This window comes from Ambystoma mexicanum, chromosome 3q, assembly GCF_040938575.1.
Source record: "Ambystoma mexicanum isolate Mex_15411 chromosome 3q, UKY_AmexF1_1, whole genome shotgun sequence".
NCBI classification, from domain to species: Eukaryota; Metazoa; Chordata; class Amphibia; order Caudata; family Ambystomatidae; genus Ambystoma; species Ambystoma mexicanum.
Window position 1 is genome coordinate 1,089,763,973 of NC_090926.1, and position 14,995 is coordinate 1,089,778,967.

Consider the following 14,995-nt stretch of genomic DNA (forward strand, 5'->3'; position numbering starts at 1 on the left):
TCCATGCTGTAGGTGCTACGACTTCAAAGATGGATCCACCTGCTTTGACTCTTTTTTTAAGGCGGGGATCATGAGTTGATGTGAATATAGGTCACGTATGGGTCTGTGGGGTTTAACTCGTTCTGCCAGGTAAGGGGGTGCAGACTGAGACAGGCATCTATGAGTGATGGTGAGTGTTTTGAACAGTATCCTTTCTCATACCGGGAGCCAGTGGGCGTTTTTCCTAGCTTGGGAGCTGTGCCCTCTCCTAGGGATACTTAGGGCATTATTTTGTGTGACTTGCAATTTGTTGATTTTTTTTTAGGATGTGCCTAGGAGGAGGACATTGCAATAGTCCAACCTTGCGCCAATGGTGGCGCTGGCAATGTTAGTTTTTGGAGGAAACATGAGTTTTTACGGCGTTAATGATTTTGGTTGTGAGTGCAGCTGATGTTGAGATATAACTAATCTGTCTATCCATGGACAAGGTGGAGTCGAGGTATACTCGGAGTGTTTTTACTGCTGCAGAGACTGTGATAACAGTGTTCTCAATGCTGAAATTACAGTATGTGCTGTCTAGTCTGTTCAAGGTCTCTTTGGGACCTTGAACCAATAAGATTTTGGTTTTGTCCCCATTGAGACAGAGGCTGTTAGCCGCCTTCCAAGCCTGGATGATTGCGTAGGTTTTTTGTAGTGTTTTGAGGTCTTGGTCATAATCGCCAGATAGTGGGATAAGAATCCCATCTGCATAATTAGTGAACGTTATACTAGGTCATTGAATAGTGGCAGAGTGAAAAGGTTACAGAGTGTGGGGGAAGTGCACGAACCCAGTGGTACTCCACAGCCAATGGGTGATGGATTGGCTGATGCCTGGTCTGAGAAAACCCTCCTGGCACGTCCTTCCAAGAAGGTTATCCACGTGGTAGCTTCGTAGGAGAAGTGGCCTTCGGTGGGTGTCTGTGAGGTGTTTCTCTAGGATCTTGTGGTCCACCAAGTCGAAAGCTGCTGACAGGTCGATGAGCAGGAGAAGTGCCAACTTGCCATTGTCGATGTTTCTTAGTAGCTGATTTTTTTAACTCTACCAGAGCTGACGGGGCGGAAACCGGATTGCCTTTTCCCCAAGATGTTGACAAGTTTAGATATGACTGAATCTGTATGTATGCAGCCTTATCTAAAATTTTCAGCAGGAAAGGCACTGTGGTGATGGGTCTGTAGTTGTTTTGTACGTCTGGGTCCAGTGTGATTTTTTTTTTTTCTTCTTTTAAACAGGGGCCTGACCCATGCTTTCTTAAAGGGGGAGGGTACAGTACCGATGGTGAATGAGGCATTAATAAAGGCTGTAATGAAGGGAGCTAGAGATTCAGCTGATTATAAGAGATCGATATAGGGAGCTGATTATAAGTGGCGATTCACAATGGCCAATTCCCAGATGGAATTACTTTGCAAGCAAAGCTGTAGCAGAGTTGTGTGATGCAGTAGTGCTTCGAGTGATGAAGACAGATTGGAGGATAGGAACGTCCACTTCACAGCAAGTATGGGGATTGGTGTTATGCGTATTTGGTCACCTTCTGCTCCAGAGGGAACACTGGCAAGAAAGGGGGATCAACAATTCAACACCTGCAGGGAAGGGGAATCGCATGCAATGTTCACTGCACCAGGAGATAAGTAAGGGGTGCACACCAAATGTTTACCAGACTCCCACAGGGAGAGAATGAACTCCTAATTGTTGCATGATTCCACAAGGAAAGAGACACACACTTAATTTGTGCCACCCAGCTAAAAGGAAAGTGGCAGATATAGAACATTTCCTTCACCCCCACATGGAAGGGAGCAGCCACTTAATTCGTGGTGCACCCACCTTCACAGGGAAGGCAGCACACACAATGCTTAACACACTTCCACAAGGAATGGGGTGAAAACCAAAGTTGTGTTATGCCCTTACATGGAAGGGGTTATGCACTCGATGTTTGCCACATTCCAGAAGGGAAGGGGGCATAGACACAATGTTGATGCACTTCTTCTGGAAAAAGTGCATGCACCTACATTATGCTGCACTTTTGCATGGAAGGGATTGCACACACAATGTTTAGGTATCACCCCATAATTCTGCGGCCCAAAATCCTGAATACGAAAATGTAGACATTTTTACTGCTCATTTCAGCACAATTCTATGTGGGGCAGTGGGCTAGGGTTATACATAATTTGAGGGGAGTATGAAAGGGTCTGCATATAACTGTGCAAAAAGAAAAAAAAGAATTTCAACATTTTCGGATTCTTCATCTCATTTTTGCAGTGATGTCATAGATCCAATTTTTACTCTATTCGCGCAGCAAACAGAGTACACACCCATTTTATGTTGTACTCACACATGGAAGCGGGTGCAGATACCATTTTTACTGTACCCCCTCTTTGAAGAGGGCGCACACGTATTTTCTTTATGTACATCTGTAGGGAAGAGAGCGCACAGCTAATTTTGCCTCACTTCCACAGGGAAGGTGGCACGCACATGAATTTTGGCCTAGTCAAAAAGGGAAAAGAGGATACACCTCATTCCTGCATACGTCTGCAGAGGAGGAACAAGGCACACCCAATTGTTGCTTCACTTCCACAGGGATAGAGGCACATACCTAATTTGGCCACATTCCCACATGGAAGTGAACACACACACATTTCTTCCTGCGCTCCCACAGAGAAGGGGGCATGCACTTAATTTCTTTGTGTCACCCTCCACAAGGAAGAGGGCACACACACAATTTTTGCTTCCCCGCCACAGGGAAGGGAGCAGATGCTTAATTGTGCTGCATTCAGACAGGGGTAGGTGGTGTGTGTGCAACGTTTGCCACACTCCTGCAAGGAAGAAAGTGTATACCAAAGTTTTGCCACACTCCCACAATGTTTGCTGCACTGATGTACGGAATAGCGCTGTAGCATCCTTCATAAAAGGGCTGCAGTGAGTAAAGTATAGAAGGTAGTATGTGCATGTGCAAGGTGGTGGAAGGTTAAGCGAATGATATCGCATTTTCTGTCAGCTGGAAGGAGGTTGCTAACCAGCCTGGTGGGGCATACTGTTCACTTGAAGATGTGTTTTAAAGAACCACTCATCTACACCTAAATGTGTCAATCAATCAATGGCGACGAGGATCAAAAGAATTAATGTGGCAACACTGCAGCCCCACCGAATAGCCGTGGAGCTGCTGGGATTGATGGATCAAATAGCAGAATCACGCCTAGAAACACTTGTGTACAGGCATGTTATAAATGACATATATCATATATTATATGCGCATCTATATTCAGGGCTCAAGTCGAGGGTACACGCGGGGGACGGAGTCCCCCCACTTTATTCAGAGAGGGGAACCAGTCCCCCCAGCTAAAAGAGAAATCTTGGATGTCCTCTTGGAATTAATTAATTAAAGCAGACCTTGGGGATCAAACTGCAGTAGTCAGGTTTGTAGGCCGGACACTTCACCACTGCACTGTATAACCTGATCAAAAATAACAAACAACTAAACGTGAAATGTCCCATTTCGGTACTGCAAGTCCCAGGGAAAAAATTTGTATTTTTTCTTGGAGTTTAAACCATGCACACATTTTAATGTTTCCTATTAAATATTATTAGAAGAAAATATACTCTCTTGGTTTTGTGTGTGTGTTGAGTTATGAAAGGCAAATGCCATTTGTCCTGTTCAGTTTGGGTGGTTATGCAAAGCCAATTTAATGAAATGTGGCTATTTCACCTTTATATGCTAATTCCTGGTGACATCACATCCCATTGCGTTTGCCGATGAGTCCCCCCACTTTAATTTTTAGGACTTGACCCCTGTCTATATTCATGAGGCACGAGGAAGCTATGCGGATGCCATCCCTGCAATTAAAAAGGTGAGATTGCAGCCATTGTACAACATTGACTAAGCGTAAATGCAGCACATCTTCCTTTCACAGCAAAGCCAAAGCACGCCTGCAATTGATAAAGCGACGTTGCCCACAGCGGATGAAATTGACTAAGTATAAACGAAGCTCAGCTTCCTTAAACAGCGAAGTCAAAGCATGCCTGCAAGTAATAAAGCGACGTTACCGAGGACTTTCTTTCAGCCTTTAGAAAGCGAAGTCAAAGCGAGCATCCAATTAAAGGAGTTTCATTCAGGGTCGTAAAAGCGTGCCGCCTGATATTAACCAGGGTATGAAATTGACTAAGTGTACCTTTAGACAGCAAAGTCAAAGCGCGACTCCAATTAAAGGAGTTTCATTCACCTTCGTGTAAGCGCGCCACCTGCTATTAACTAAACAAAGTTCTACCAAAGTATTATGTTGTAATGAAGAAGGAGGCGTCCTCTATGGTAAGTACACCATACTCTTTATTGTCCTTGGTTCAGTACCCACGGGTTACAGGGCAGGATGACAAGACAAGACAGTTACCACACCAGACACCCGGCTCCCCACACCCTTTGAGGCGACCTCCACTCTCAACAACTCCCAACTGTCACACCATGCACCCCGCATTCCACCTGAGTCCACTGTGACTTCACAGACCCACACACCATTATGACACTTCTTCCTCCATCATATATTTTGGACAACACAGAGAATGAAACGATGACCTGCAAAGCTCCATTCCCGATCACAAGACTAACACTCCAGCCCCATCATTTAGTGGCCAACTAGGAAATAAAACTGAAGCACCAAGGAAAAGAAAATAACTACCTTCACCGAACCAAAACCAGACCACAAACCTGCCAGGAGGCCCACAACACCATACAGCTAAAACTACTAGCCATAACCGACTGGAACCTAACCACCATGTTGTCCCACTAATAATCTCAACACAATCTCTCTAAGTGTTTCATTGTAGTTACCCAGGAACCACACAGAGATAAAGCAATGCGTGAGATGTGTAGCAATGCCGTCCTGAGCAACAATGGAGCATTCACAGAAAGGTTGTTTTCTCCTTACAAGTATTTCTTACTACAGTGAGATGAGTCAGTAAAGCGCAGTGGAACACATTAAAGGAACACATTTAAAGGAAACACATGTGACAAAAAGACACAATTTTAATTGTTCTTTTATAGGTTGTTTAGACTATTTTGTGCACCAAGACTGTGTGTATTTGATAAATTAAAGTCTGGCCCTTTGCATTGTTAAAGCATTGGTGACAATCATTTGGCCACATATCACCATATCATCATCATCTCTGCAGGGTATTGCCAATAAGTGAAAACAACTACAGTTTTCAAACATCGCTGCACAAGGAGTGCCGCCACACAACCATTTTTTAGAAGTACAAGGAGAACGAAATATGCCATGGAAAAGAAGGAAAAACAGATTTGATCATTGTGTACTAGCTGTACATGGAGTAAATTTCTCAGGAGAAAGAAAAACATGTCTATTTATGCATTGCCTTGGAACTATGGTCGGGAAGAATTCAAAAACCTACCACCATTGTCTGATGAAGAATCTATAGGTTTATATGAATACGAGAAATGCATAAAGATGCTGGATAAACACTACGAAAAAGGCATAAGTATTATTTTAGAAATATATAATTTTAGGAAAAGGACACAGGCAATGAAGAATCTGTGGAACAGTTTATCTCGGCCTTAAGAGGTTTAGCAGCTTCATGTGACTTTGGGAATACAATAAATGAGAGACTAATTCATGCTTGAATGCAGTAACAAAAAAGTGAGGAAGGCTTTATGGCCTAAAGGTAACCCCACTACTGATGAGGTAATAAGATTGGCAAAAGAGGTTGAACATAAACAAAAGTGTGTTAAAGAATTAGAAAGGACAGCTGGTCTAAATGGAAAGTAGAAGAAATGCAAATAATGGAAGTGTCAGCTATACAAAGAAAGAAAGTTGAAAAGAGGCAGAATTTCAAAAGAGAGCGGCAAAAGAAATGTGTTAAGTACAAAGACAAAAGGAAAGAGCGAAAAGAAAAGATGTTTTCGCTGTGATAGTCTCAACCATTTTGCAAACAGCAATAGATGTCGTGCTATCAAGGCAGCATGCAAAAGGTGCTATAAAAAGGGACATTTTACATCATGCTGTGGACCAAAAATTGAGAAAATTGCATGCCTTGAGGAAATGGGTGAAGAAATGGAAGATTGCCCTTGTACAATTGAAACCAATTCAGGCAAAATGTTTTCCGTTCAAGATAAAGATGCACACAAAGAAAAACCAATGTCTGTTATTGAAATAGAAGGGGTTGAACTTGGTATGGTTATAGATTCTGGAGACAAGTACACTTTAGTTTCCTAAAGATATGTTAGAGAGCAAAATGATAAAAAAATGTTTCCTTAATCCTGTTGACATAAGACCTGTGGCATATGGGGGCAAGAACATTGACATTGAAGGTTGGGTTTGGGCCAATTTAAAGTTCAAAGATAGGACAGCTAAAAGGAAGGTCTATGTGTCAAAGAAGGGCAGTAATCTTTTAAGTTGGTTGCACCAAAAAAGGCTTCAGATAAAGCTTGATCCTACTGCTGAGGAGAATGGGTATGCCATAGGAAATATCAGTGAGATGTCACAACATGAGGTTTTACGTTGGGAGTAAGGAAGTCTCAAAGGTTTAATTCATAGAATCAGAATAAAATCAGGTTCAAACCCAGTAGTGCAGAAATTAAGTAGTGTCCCATTAGTTATTAGATCTGCCGTGAAGGAAGAATTGTTGTCTATGGAAAGGCAGAGAATGATTGAGAGAATAGAGGCTTCTGAGTAGGTCTCTCCTTTGGTGGTAGTACAGAAACCAAATGATAAACTTATATTATGTATTGATTTGAGATTTGTTAATAGGTGTCTGATCCTCTACTGAATATTACTGGGATGTTGGGTACCATAAAGAATGCAAGAGTGATGAGTTCTTTAGATCTTAAATCTGCTAATCATCAAAGTGTGCATCATCCTTCCTCTAGGAATGCGACTTTGTTTATCATTCCAGAGGGATTGTTTCAATGCAAACGAATGCTGTTCGGCTTGTTATCGGCAGGTGCAGTATTCCAACGCATCCTGAATCAACTGTTTCAAGAGGTGAAAGGAGTTTTGTGTTTTCAAGATGATGTGTTGGTATATCGGAATGATGAGGAAGAGCACAATAAGACATTGAAGAGAGTTTTGGACATATTCATGACAGCGGTTCGAACGTTGAGTAAAGACAAATGCAAGTTCAATAGGACAAGAATTCAATATTTAGGACATAGCATATCTGAGGCAGGCATTCAACCTAAACCTGATCTGGTAAACAATATTGTTAATTTTCCGAGTCCATCAAACAAAGAGAAAGTAATAGCTTTTATTATTCCAAATGTGTGCCTGCTTTAGCAAACAAATCATTTCACATAAGGAATCTAGTGAAAAAGGGAGTGAGATTTAGTTGGAATGAATCATGTGAGAAATAATTCCAAGAGATCAAAATTGCTCTGACCAAAGCTCCCACTTTAAGTCATTTTTATTCGAGTAGGAACAGTGTGGTAACAACTGATGCCAGTAACCATGGTTTGGAAGCTGTGCTTTCACAAAAAGGTGATGGTAAAGAATACACCATTGAATTTGCTTCCAGAATGGGCAATAGAGAAGTTTCGGCCTTTTCTATGGGGTGTTAAGTTTACCATCAGGTCTGATCATAAGCCCTTGAAGAAGATTCTAACCACAAAGTGGTTAGACAAAGTATCATCACGGATCAGAATATGGGTTTCTAACTTGCAAGAGTATAACTGGGAATTTGAGTACTTTCCAGGTATAAAAAATAAAGCAGATTGACCAATCTAATAGAGGATGAGTATGATGAGGAGGATAATGATGAGCAGGTTCTCAATGTCAGTCAGGAAGTGGTGACTGAAGATGGATGGCATGAAGCTATGTTGGTTGATCAAGTTTTGATTGATGTCAAAGAAAGGTTGGAGTCAGGTATGAAGAGTGCTGAAATTAGGAGAAGAAGCATACATTATCGTAATAATGTTGATGACCTTATTAAAGATGGTATGATCTTAAGCGGAGACAAAATTGTTCCTCCATTAGGAGTAAGGAAGATGATTCTTGAGGTGGCACATGAAGGTCATCAGGTAATGACCAAAATCAAACAGTTGATTAGGCAGGATTACTGGTGGACGGCAATGGATTTCAAGGTAGAGAGGGTTGTCGGGGAGTGTACTTGTCAAAATGCGGCTAAAGGTTGTATCACGAGAGTGGACCCTATGACTCATGTCAATTCCGTCCATGCAATGGGAAAGGGTTAGACTTGATATTGTGGGCCTGGTTACTTTCCAAGGAGTTAGTCGGTATGGCATAGTATGAGTAGGCATGCTATCTCATTGGGTCAAACTGTCATGGGTTAAAAGTGTGTGTGAAAATGATGTGATCACATTTTTAGATGACATTGTCAGGATGGAGGGTTACCCCACCTTAATCATAACAGACAATGGAGTGCAATTTGTTGCTGAGGAGATGAGGACTGCTATTGAGCACAAACCCAGTTCAGTGTGTCATCACAAGAAAAATGGAATAGTAGAAAGGTTTAACATGGTTATCAAAGACAGCATAAGAGTAGTGTAAGTGAGTAAGATACACACACTCAATTGAAGTAGAGCATACATTTTATTCTGCAGGCCCACTAGCACTGCTCTCACCAACTCACTCTCACTCTGCCTTCCATCTCCCCAAACTCAATAGATGCAGGAGCTCGTGCAGATGGAATGCAGACACGTAAGAAAGAAAACATGTATACAAGGTGAAATAAAGAAAGAACAATTTAAAAGACTAAATAACAAAAGGCTAACTAACAAATCCTGACATATCTCCCTCCCCAATAATCTAACACCTTTGTTAAATAAGCATTCTTTAAATATGTTGGCAAAGTCTTTCATCCATCTAGGCTAGTTTCTCTTTCTTTTAGAGTTGGATGCATCCTTCGTTTTTCCATTCTTGTCATTAGAATGTTTTTCTCTAGAATCTTCATTTTTGTTCCTTTCATCGTCTACAACTTGAGTTTCTCCCAATTTTGTTCACACCAACCTATTTTATTCAACAGCTTGGTTTCCAACCATTTTGTCTTTTACTAGCTTAGCTTGTGACCATACTTCACCACCCTCCAAGACAACGACATTTCTCCGCACTTCAATAATTCTTTTTGGGCCAATGTATTTGCTTTCTATACATTTCTGAGAGTATCTCGGATTATTGACAAACACTCTATCCCCTACTTTACATATCCTGTGCTTTGCACATTCTCTCCTATCAAAAGATTCTTTATTGTACTTTTGTGCCTCCTTAATTAAGCTCATAATGTCACCTCTATCAACAATTGCTGTGCTTGATAAACCCAGCCACCCAGGACAAAGTTTAGTTCTAGGTTCTCTCCCTTTAAGTGTCAGAAACAGGGATTCTTTGGTCACCGTATGAGGTGTGGTCAGGTAGCTCCATAACATGTGGTTCAACAACTCTTTCCAGTCTTGGCATGAAGTTAATGCCAACTTTATCCCTCTTTTTATAAGTCTATTTACTCTCTCAACTAATCTGTTTGCTCTTGGGTGGTGAAGTGCAGTACGGATGTGTTTGATCCCATAATTCTCCAAAAATGAGCTCATAAATTGAGATACAAATTGCACCCCATTGTCCGAGACTCACTCTGACGGGCACCCCTCTCTGAGAAACACCTTCTCTAAGAAAGATACCAAGTCTCTGGCTGTTACCTCCCTCATTACTTCCCACTCCACCCAGTTAGTGTGATAATCAACTAACACAAAGATGTATTTAAATCTATCTCCTAACCCTGCCACCGGCCTTAAATATCAATTGCTACTTTTTGCCATGGTTGGGTAGGAACACTAATGGGTATCATTGGTACTTCACGAACAACTTTTGATTTGTCACTCTGTTGACAGGCATAACAATTCTTTACACAATTTTCCACCATCTTGTCCATTTTAGGCCACCAATAACTTTGACGTACCCTTCTTTTCGTTGCACCTTCCCCTTAGAGACCTTGGTGAGCTAACTCTATGAGGCACCCTCGTACGCTCTCTGGAGGGATTATACAGTTTCCACGTTTTAACCTCCCCCCACAATGCTCATCTCATTCCTTATTTCCCACCATGCTTCAAATTTCTTTTCGAGGATTTCCTTTTCTGGCCATCCGTTTACAGTCCACTGTTTCATATATTCCAAATCCTGATCAGTCTCGTCAGCCCTTTCCCACTCTTCCTTGTCTACACTCACCAATTCTCCTACTACAAATTCATCCTCACTCATGTTGTTCACTGTAGACTTTTCTTCTATCGGCATTCTGGATAAACAGTCTGCTACAATCTTGTTTTTCCCAGGTAGGTAATCTACTATGAAATTGTACGCCTGAAGCCCTAGATCCCATCTACTTATTCTCGGGGAACCTAAGGCCCACCTGCCCCCGTTGAACAACTGAACTAGAGGTTTGTGGTCTGACCGCACATAGAACTTTCTTCCTCACAAGAAATACTTAAAATGGGCTATGGCCCAAAACATAGCTAGCGCTTCTCATTCTATGACTGAGTAGTTGGCCTCAGCTCCTCTAAGAGTTCTAGAGGCAAAAGCTATAACCCTTTCTTTCTTGTTAGGATCATATTAGAGTAAAGTAGCCCCCTGACCTAATACGCTAGCATCTACTACTAACACTGTGCGGTCATTATCCTTAAACCTCCCAATGGAGGATGCACACACAATTCCACTTTAAATTTCTCTAAAAGCTGCTTCACAATTTTCTGACCATTGGAATCTCGCCCCTTTCTTCAACAATGTCCTTAGGGGTGTAGATATAATTGCAAAGGTTTCTACAAATGTATGATAGTTTTCTGCTAGACCAAGAAATGATCTCACTTGGTCTTTGTCTGACGGAGATGGTGCTTTCTCAATAGCATCAACTAAACTTACTTTGGGATTCACTCCTTTGTTAGATATTACGTGACCAAGATATTCCACACTTACTGATATTTTGCACTTATTCCTCTTAACTCTTAACCCCGCCACTCCCAACCTTGTCAATACCACCCTGAGTATTTGATCATGTTCTTCTTTAGTACTGGCATAAACTAAGACATCATCTTGAAATATCACTACATTTTGAATGCACTCCATTATGATTTCCATTATCTTCTGGAACATTGCTGCTGCGGAAGCTAAGCCGAAGGGCATCCTACAGTACTTGAATGTCCCTTCAAGTGTAATGAAAGAGGTAAGATGCTGACAATCTTCCGAAAGGGGAACTTGGTGATAAGCCTGTGATAGATCGATGACTGAAAAAATACAAGTGTTACCCAAGGTTGATAGTTTCTCATTGATATTCGGGAGTGGATGATGGTCAACTATGATGTTCTTATTTAGTTCTCTCAAATCTACACATAGTCTTATGTCACCACTGGGTTTAGTCGCCACAACCACTGGTGCCAATCGTTCTGCACTCTCTATTCTCTCTATGACTCCCCTTTGAAGTGGGGAATTAATTTCCATTTTGACCTTGTCCTTGAGGTTCTTAGGAATTGATCTGACTCTGCTTATTCTTGGTATGGCATCTTTTTTTAGTTTAATATGGTGTTCATAACCATTTAACTTCCCTAAGTCATCTGTGAATACTTTAGGATATTCTTTTTCCCATTGGTCTCTAATTTCAGCAACCATCACTGGACAATCCGCATAGGCCTGTATTCTTATTCCCAATTTGTTCTGTTCACTCCAGCCTAATAGCGATGATCCCTCCTTAGTTACGTATATCTCTGCTTCACAACTTCTTCCTTTGAATTTGATGACAGCATTGTACTTGCCAAATAAATCGATTTTTTACTTTACCGAAGGCATATGTTTCAATAGTAGGTTTGCGCAGATTTCTCATATTGCTGTTAATGCAATTTAAAAATGTTTCTTCGAACATTATTGTCCATGGTGAGCAACTATCTACCTTCATCGTAACTACATGGTTGTTGACCATAAAAATGTCTATTGGTCCTTTTTCTCCTCCAGAAACCTCTCCTATTTCTAGGACATGTTTTGCTTGTATATTCTATTGCTCCACCGTACTTTCCTCTTGTTCAGGACTTCTGATGCTCACTTCCATATTCTCTATTGATGAATTATCCCTACAGACTCTGGCAAAGTGTCCTTTTCGAGGCAATTTGCGTTCCTTGCAGGGCAGAACGGATTTGATGAAACATGACGGATGCTACCGTACTTAAAGCATTTTATGCTTCTGGTTGAGGTTTGTATCCTGCCATTTTTGATCACTGACACTTCATTGTTACTCTTGTCTAACTTCATGCTGGCCATATAATTATTGGTTTCTTCCATACTTCTGGCCACCTCGACCGCTTGTTCCAAAGGGAGGTCTTTAGACAATAACTTTTCCTGTATTCTTTTGTTGTTGGTACAACGTACCAATTGATCGCGGATCAGAGAGTCAGTGAGAGGTCCAAAATCGCCGGAGTGGTTTAGCGTGCGCAGGGTTGCAACAAATGTTTCTATTGGCTCACATGACTATTGGTTTCTAGTGACGAATATGTGTCTTTCAAAGGTGATATTCGTCTTTGGTTCAAAATGTGCTTGCAATTTTCTAATGGCCACTGTAAATTGGTCTTCTTCACCTTGTCCTCTATCAGTGGGGTCAGTTAACCCATCAAAGACACTTCTCCCTTCAGTCCCTAGATCATTTAACAGTATTGCCTCCTTTCTTGCAGGTGTGAATGTATCCCCTCCAATGGCTATTAAGTATGTGTCGAATAGTTTTATCCACCTGTCCCATCTTATGTTTGGAGTGCCTGGTTCCGACAGGAAGGTTGGTGGGGGAGGCATGCTTGCTCCTGCCATAGTGGATGTATACTGTGAAATCTGTCACTGCTCAATGCTGCTCAGAAATAATTTCCCCAGTGTACTCCTGAATACAGACTCTTAGTTATTTGAAGGCTTTAAGTTCCTTTTATTTGCCACGCCTGTATTTGCCAATTCCTGTAATGTCCAAAAAATCACTGTCCTTCTATTAGAAGTGATGCAGTACTTCTTGGGTTCATGTTGCTTCTGCTGTGCCAATTCCCTTAATAACAATTGAGGGCTGCCCCCCTATTAGACACAATACGGTTCCTTCCTCGGTTAGTTTCCTATGCCCATTGGTGTGGTATTGGGGGGGAGTGGCTAAGCTCTCTGGACTTGAGACCGAGAGGGAGGAGGAGATGGGCGCTTTTACGCCTGGGCTGGGGGCGGAGCGGCTGGAGGGGAGCCCTGTGGCTGCTGCAACACCCTGGCTGGAGCAGCTGTAAATTTTCCCTTGGGGTTGGTTGGCCGCTTTTACGCCTGGGGCTGTGGCGGAGCGACAAGAGGGAAGGTTTGTGGCCGCTACAACTCCGTTTGGCGGAGTGGCAATCTGCTTCTGGCCAAAGTTGCAGACACGCGTATCTATGCAGCGATGACAGCTCTCGGAAGGCACGGCTCTCCGGCTCTCAACTTCTCAGCACACTCTCTCGCCCGGCGTGTGGTGGGCCTGCTATGCTAACGGAGGATCCCACCTTCATCGCCAATGTAAGTGAGTAAGATACACACACTCAATTGAAGTAGAGCATACGTTTTATTCTGCAGGCTCACTAGCACTGTTCTCACCAACTGACTCTCACTCTGCATTCCATCTCCACAAACTCAATAGATGCAGGAGCTTGTGCAGATGGAATGCAGACACGTAAGAAAGAAAATAACATGTATACAAGGTGAACTAAAGAAAGAACAATTTAAAAGACTAAATAACAAAAGGCTAAATAACAAATCCTTACAAGTAGCCATTTCAAAAGGATCTGATCAGAAGAAGGCTGCTGAGGATACAGTAGGTACATATAGATTTACTCCCCATGTTACCATGGGTATCTGTCTATTTTAAATGCTACGGTGAAGGAAACCCAACACTAGGGTCTATCCAGGATGGTTGGGGAGAGCTTGTCAAAAAGTCATTGATATAGGTATAGTGAAGGAGAGAATCCAAATTACAAGCACAATACATGTTGACATAAGAAAAGCAGTAAGACCATGTCCAACGAAAGAAGGAGATTGGATACGAATTAAGTTGCCCATTAATAATTTGGAAGGAGGTTCATAATGGTCTAAACCAATGAGGGTGGTTAAGAAATTACATGGGGCTGTGAAGGTGACAGATGGGAAGTTTTGGAATGTGAATCAAATTTGTAAATATATCAGAATGAGTAAGGAAAGGCAGGAGTGGAAGGATGGATGTGTTCAGAGATAAGAAGATAGTGGTTCATTCATACATAAAGAAAATTGTAAACAAAGGATTCATATTGTGCATGAGGAAGGTTGTAAAGCGGTGCATAAAAGGGAGCTTCCAGTCAGGAAATATGGGAAGTCTTCATTTCATAGAGATTATGTGGAATAACAGAAACATCCATAATAATGTTAAGTAATGAGGATGTTAAACCTCTCAGCCAGTTTATGTTTAGGTCTGTGATATCTGCTTTTAGTCCACCAATGTAATCTCATTTAGGCAATTGATATTACGCCTTTGTAGTGTACCATAGTTCTATTCTACTAAGTTCTCTTTAGCTTGTACTTTCTTCCTTAACTTGTGTTGCAAGTGTTACTGTCCATACTATTTAGTTAGCATAATGTTTTGCTTATTCACTTTTAATACCGTATAGAGTAGTACATCAAGTCTGTTCAATATGTATACAAAGGGAGATGTGTAGCATCCAACACACAAGGGCTGCAGTGACTAAAGTATAGAAGATAGAATATGTGTGTGTGTGTATATTGAATGTGGCAGGTGTAAGATTAAGGGCATGATGCAGATATTTCTGTCAGTTGGAAGGAGGTTGCTAACCAGTCTGGTGGGGCATACTGTTCACTTGAAGATGTGTATTAAAGAACCTTTCATTTGCACCTAAATATGTTGGAGAATCTTTCAGGTGCACATATCTCATTTGTGCTGCACCCATACAGGAAAGTGAGTGTGCACATAGTAGTTTTGTACTCTGTTAATATGGATTTCCAAAATCCACCTCAGTGCGGCGAATTT